Source organism: Phoenix dactylifera, chromosome 8 (assembly GCF_009389715.1).
Source record: "Phoenix dactylifera cultivar Barhee BC4 chromosome 8, palm_55x_up_171113_PBpolish2nd_filt_p, whole genome shotgun sequence".
Classification (NCBI taxonomy): Eukaryota; Viridiplantae; Streptophyta; class Magnoliopsida; order Arecales; family Arecaceae; genus Phoenix; species Phoenix dactylifera.
In genome coordinates this window covers 1,785,580-1,792,062 of record NC_052399.1, presented here as the reverse complement: position 1 = coordinate 1,792,062, position 6,483 = coordinate 1,785,580, and the positions used below count along the sequence as shown (strand labels likewise).

The window sequence follows — 6,483 nt, the reverse complement described above, 5'->3', positions numbered from 1 at the left end:
AGTTGGAGGAGGAATGTCTCAATAAACAATTGATGACCGTATCTTTAAATTTATTAACTTTTTTCATGTTCATCACATATGTCCATACTAGCATAAAATTAAACAAATAAGTAATTGGTTAAATTATAATTAAAATGGCTGGACTAGTTCATGATTAGACTACGAAACAAGCCTTATTATCTATTTAGCTGGCCGAACCGTTGTACCGTCAAAGGCGGCGAATATTGATCTATTCCATCTGCTGTTTCTCACCTACCATCAATATGGTTATAGATCAAGTTATACTTTACCAAGTTATACTTCGTCTTTGGGAACGTTGCCTTTGGCCACGGTCTACTGGAATTGGTGGACAACTGAAACCATTTTATTACTACTTTATAAAACAATACAAAGCAAATCACGACCACCCTTCCTGACTACTTCAACGGTCTAACCATCGCATAAACCGGGTCCCTCATCCCTCCTCTCTCTCTATATATATCTATCTACTCCAAGCCATCCCAGCGCATCGAGCTTCGATCTAGACTCTCGAGTTCCATTCCTCCTGCACTCTCTCCTGCTTAACCGAACAGACATGGCTTCACGCATCCTCCTCCTTGCTTTCCTTGCGCTGGTTTCTTCTCACGCAATTGCTTCTGATCCTTAGTCCCCTCCAGGACTTCTGTGTTGCTGACAAAACGTCCCATGGTAATTATATATATTCTTCCTTTTTTCAAGTTGAGCAAAATTTCTTACTCATCCACAAACTTATAAGTAGGCTTTCGAACGAGGTTCTTCTCAAGTTTTTCTATCAACCTTGGTGAATTATGTTAATTTTTATTGTGCAGTATTTGTCAACGGTCTTGTGTGCAAGAACCCAAACGATGTCAGAGCTGATGATTTCTTCTTCTCCGGCCTCGACAGGCCTGGCGACGCTGCAAACAAACTTGGATCGAATGTGACTTTAGTTAATGTGGAGAAAATTGCAGGGCTCAACACCCTTGGCATCTCATTGGCTCGCATAGACTTTGCTCCTTATGGCCTGAACCCACCTCACATCTGAAGAGATACAGGAGAATGACAATGGAGAAGATGATGAGTTAGTATATAAGGATGAACAGTGGCTGATACATTGCCACAGTAACTGGCACATAATTCCTACTCCCTATCCCACAGCAGCTGAGTCTCTTACAACCCATTTTATACACAGTCAGATCTAGTGATCCGTTGTGGGAATAACCAAAAACAGTTACAGTGAATACTCTGGAACCTGGGAGAAGAACAGGCAGTTACAGTGAATACTCTGGAACCGAGTTCAAGTGACTGTGGAGCAGGATCAGTTTAGCTGATGAAGCAGCAGTGAAATGATCATCTTAAGATCCCCCCTCAAGCGGAGAGTGGGGTGCAACTCTCAGCTTGGAACAGATGAAGCAATGACGTGCCGTAGAAAGAGATTTGGTAAAGATATCTGCTGGTTGATCTTGAGTAGAGATATGAGATAGACTAATCTCTTTGGATTGAAGTTTCTCCCGAATGAAATGATAATCCACCTCAATGTGTTTAGTGCGAGCATGAAAGATAGGATTGGCCGCAAGAGCCATGGCTGAGATACTGTCAGAGTGAAGAACCGTAGAATCAGAGATGGAGACACCAAGTTCTTGAAGAAGTCACCGAAGCCATATCAGTTCCTGAGTGGTAACGGCCATAGCTCTGTACTCAGCCTCCGTCGAGGATCGGGCAACAGTGGGCTGCTTCTTGGCACACCAAGAAAGAAGATTGCAGCCAAGGAAGATACGAAACCCAGAGGTGGAACGCCGATCCTGTGCATCGCCAGCCCAATCGGAGTCACAGTAAGCTGTGAGGTGCAGAGAGCTTCGTTGATAATGTAAACAGTAATCAATGGTCCCTTGAACATAACGGAGGATGCGTTTAAGGTATTGAAAATGCAATTGAAGTGGGTGATGCATAAACTGACAGACAAAGTTCACAGCAAAGGAAAGATCGGGCCGAGTGATTGTCAGATATTGTAAAGAACCAGCCAGACTTCGGTAAAGCTCAGCATCTGAAAAGGGAGCAGAGAGATCAATAGAAGAGGACTTCTTGACCGGAAGAGGAGAAGCCAGAGATTTGCAGGTCGCCATGCCAGCCTGCTGTAAGAGCTTCTGAGCATACTGGGATTGACTAAGTCGCACACCGTCGGCATCAAAGAAGAAGCGAATACCCAGAAAATAAGAAAGCTGACCCAAATCCTTCATTTTGAAGTGGGAATGAAGCTGATGAAGAAGAGTAGTGATGGCAGCAGAATCGTTCCCAGTAAGGAGAATGTCATCAACATATATTAGTATGTAAATAATTGTGGAGGCCTGCTGATAGAGGAAAAGAGAGGGATCTGCCGAGCTGGAACGAAAGTGATGTTTGAGGAGAAACCCAGAAAAGGTAGCAAACCACTGCCGTGGGGCTTGTTTCAGACCATAGATGGATTTGTTGAGCTGACAGACATGAGTGGGATGCTCTGGATCCGTGAAGCCCCTTGGTTGTTCCATAAAAACTAGTTCATCGAGATGCCCATGAAGAAAGGCATTGGACACATCAAGCTGTTTGATGGACCAGCCCGAGTGTAAGGCAAGAAGAACAAGCATCCGGATGGTGGGAAATTTCGCCACAGGACTGAAAGTTTCATGATAATCCAGTCCATACTCCTGTTTGAATCCCTGAGCAACTAAGCGAGCCTTGTACCTGGCTAGGGAGCCATCGGAGTGCCGCTTGATCTTATAAGTCCAGCGACAGCCGAGAATGTTTTGATCAGGAGAGCGAGGAACAAGAGTCCAAGTCTGCTGATCAACCAAAGCATTGAATTCTGAAGACATTGCCGCTCGCCAGTTAGGATCAGTGTTCGCCACGGAGAAGCAAGTTGGTTCCTGATCACCGGCATCCAGACTAAGAAGAGAGAAAATTTGCTTCGGGCGAAGTGACCCCGTCTTGGATCTTGTAACCATAGGATGCCTGACAGGAGGAGAAAATACAGAGGAACAGGAAGGGTGTGTAGATTGAGGAGAAGAGAAGGAAGATAGAGGTGCAGTGAAGGTTGAAGATGAAGTAGAAGTGGATGAATGAGTAGGGATAGTCTTGAACGGGGAGGACGGTGACAAAGTAGGAAGCTGAGAGGGAGGAACAAGTAAGGGCGTGGGAAGTAGAGGGGTGGATGAGATGGGAGATTGAACAGAATGAGCAAAAGGGAAGAAAGACTCATTGAAGCGAACATGGCGGGAGATGTAGACCCGGCCATTGGATGGATCATAACAGCGATACCCTTTATGGTTAGGGGAGTAGCCAATGAAGACACAAGGTAGAGACCGAGGTGAAAACTTGGATGGATGCTGAGGACGTACCCAAGGAAAGCATTGGCAACCAAATACGCGAAGAAAGCCATAATCCGGAGGGCGGTGATACAGAATTTGAAAAGGAGACTGGTGTTGAAGACGTGGAGTTGGGAGACGATTGATTAAGTAAGTAGCCGTTAAGAGTGCCTCAACCCAGAATTGAGGAGGAAGAGAAGAGTGAAAAAGAAGACTCCGAATCATTTCTAGAAGCTGGCGATGTTTGCGTTCAGCACACCCATTTTGTTCCGGAGTATAGGGAGAGGAGCGTTGATGAATGATGCCAGACGCAGCAAACAGACGATGAAAGCGAGAATTAACGAATTCCCCACCACCATCAGAACGAAATACTTTGATAGTGGAGGAAAATTGATTTTCAACTAAATTTTTGAACTCAACAAACTTAGAAAATACATCGGATTTCAAGGCCAATGGATACACCCAGATGAATTTTGAAAAGTCATCCATGAACACAACATAGTAACGTAAACCAGTGGAGGAGTTCATAGGAGAAGGTCCCCAGACATCAGAGTGTATAAGATCAAGAGGACACCGGGAGATGGAATTGCTGGTGGAGAAAGGAAGTTTGTGTCCCTTGGCCATGATGCATAATTGACAGGAGGTAGTGCTGACCGAGGAGGAAGCAATGGAATTGTCCTTGAGAATTTGCAGCAAGGTGGATGAAGCTGGATGACCAAGACGGAGATGCCAAGGCGAAGGCGAGACCTTTGCAGATACTAAGGCAGTGGAGCGAGAAGAGGAAGTGGGAGGCGGAAGGAAGGAGAAAGGAATCCTGTAAAGCCCCTCAGTGCAGCGTCCCTGGAACAAGATCTTGCCGGTTGCTTTGTCCTTGATCACACAACCATCAGAATTAAAGTGAAGGGTGCAGTGATTATCAACAGCTAACTTGTAGACTGACAGCAGATTGTGAGAGATATTTGGAGCATGCAGCAGTTCAGAGAGTTTAAAATTGTGAGCTGGGGTGCAGAGAATACCAGTCCCGGAATGTATAACAGGAATTGAGGAGCCATTGCCCACGGTAATCCTATCTGAACCCTGATATGAAGATGCATCTGAGAGTGATAGTGGTTCGGAAGTAATATGTGATGTAGCACCACTGTCGATAACCCAGTCACGGGAGACAGAGGAAGAAGACGGTGTAGAAAGAAGCGCCTGCTGATTTAGCTGTCTAGGAGGAGAGGAATTGTAGGTTGGATCCATTCGGAACCAACAATGAATTGCAGTGTGTCCTCTTTTGCCACAGATTTGGCAGTCAATGAGAGCTCGGGAATCCTTCCGCAGTCCAGGAGAATTCCAGTTGCTGTCCCACTTGTTGTTGGAGTGGGTACTCCTTGCTCGACCACGTCCTCTGGGTGAGAAGAAGGATCTACCTCGACCTCGTCCCCTAATGGCTGAAAGTGCAAGGGAATCAGCAGAGGACTGTTGCTTTTCTCTGGATAAGATAATGAGTTCCTCGCTGCAAAGCAGAGCATAGAGCTCATCCAGTGTGAGAGAGGCAGATCGAGTGCGAATTGATGTAGCAAAGGCATCATATGAGGGTGGTAGGCCATTAAGAATGTGTAGAATGACATCTTCGGTGTCAATTGTGGAACCAGCAGCGGATAGAGCATCAACTTTTTGCCGAACTTCATGGAGAAACTGTTGCATTGGAAGATCTAGTTTCCTTATGTTGTGCAATTCATTTTTGAGCTGCATTACATGACTCCTTGTAGCCGAATTTAATCGACATTCTAAGGTAGTCCAGATCTGAAAACAGTGATCTAGATTGATCACATATGGTAAGATGGAAGGAGAAATGGTGGAGTTAATGGCTGAAGCTAAGAACTGGTCTGTCAGCAACCAGAGCTCATAGCTTCTGTTCTTATCGGCAACGGAAGATGGAACACAGGTGGAAGTGCCATCTAAAAAACCAAAGAAGCCACTCGCTCTGAAAATACGAGTGACTTGAGACCTCCAGGTGAGATAGTTATCGGATTGGAGCTGGGTGGAGACTAGATTTTGTATTTTTGAAATCAAAAATTTCAACCTGGGAGAAGTTAAGGGATCATCCAAAGATCCTGATGATTCGGCTGACCTGGTGACTTGTTCAGATCCAGGAGACTCCATTTGATCGTTGTCTAGTGGAGGAAGAACTACTTCTAAGGAGAAAGGCGTCAGAACCTTCCGCTCTGATACCATGAAGAGATACAGGAGAATGACAATGGAGAAGATGATGAGTTAGTATATAAGGATGAACAGTGGCTGATACATTGCCACAGTAAATGGCACATAATTCCTACTCCCTATCCCACAGCAGCTGAGTCTCTTACAACCCATTTTATACACAGTCAGATCTAGTGATCCGTTGTGGGAATAACCAAAAACAGTTACAGTGAATACTCTGGAACCTGGGAGAAGAACAGGCAGTTACAGTGAATACTCTGGAACCGAGTTCAAGTGACTGTGGAGCAGGATCAGTTTAGCTGATGAAGCAGCAGTGAAATGATCATCTTAAGAACATCCACCCTCGGGCGACAAGAGATTTTAACGGTGTTGGAAGGCTCACTCTATGTGGGTTTTGTGACTTCCAACACGGACAACCGTCTCTTTGCCAAAGTCATCAACAAGGGTGATGTGTTCGTGTTCCCCCAAGGTCTAATTCACTTCCAGTTCAACTACGGGATGAAGAATGCTGTTGCTATTGCCGCATTGAGCAGCCAAAACCCTGGTGTGATCACTGTAGCCAATGCGGTGTTTGGGTCGAAGCCACCCATCTCTCGTGACGTTCTTGCAAAGGCCTTTCAGGTGGACAAGAAGACTATTGACTGGCTGCAGGCTCAGTTCTGGATGGACAACAACAACTGATAACTCTTTCTTTGCTACAAGGATTGCTCCGCTGATTCATTTGTATTATTTTGATTGTTACACTTATTCATGTGCATTCTTTAGCACAAATAAGCAAACAATGAGTTGACAATTCTACAGCAATAAAGGCAATTTATTTCCCAGTAGGAGAAAGTGCTTCTTGCTTCTGTTTTTATTTTTCTTTTTGCTGTAACATTAGGTCAAGATGTTTGTTGGACTTGATATCACAAATTGCTTATTCCTTTATCCACCAACTTTATGT

General features: G+C 44.9%; 1 pseudogene; it reads left to right on the top strand.

Annotated features, from left to right (window-relative positions):
* The first annotated feature begins 508 nt into the window (after positions 1-508).
* On the top strand, positions 509-6,279 carry LOC120111503 (annotated as a pseudogene).
* Positions 6,280-6,483: the final 204 nt, after the last annotated feature.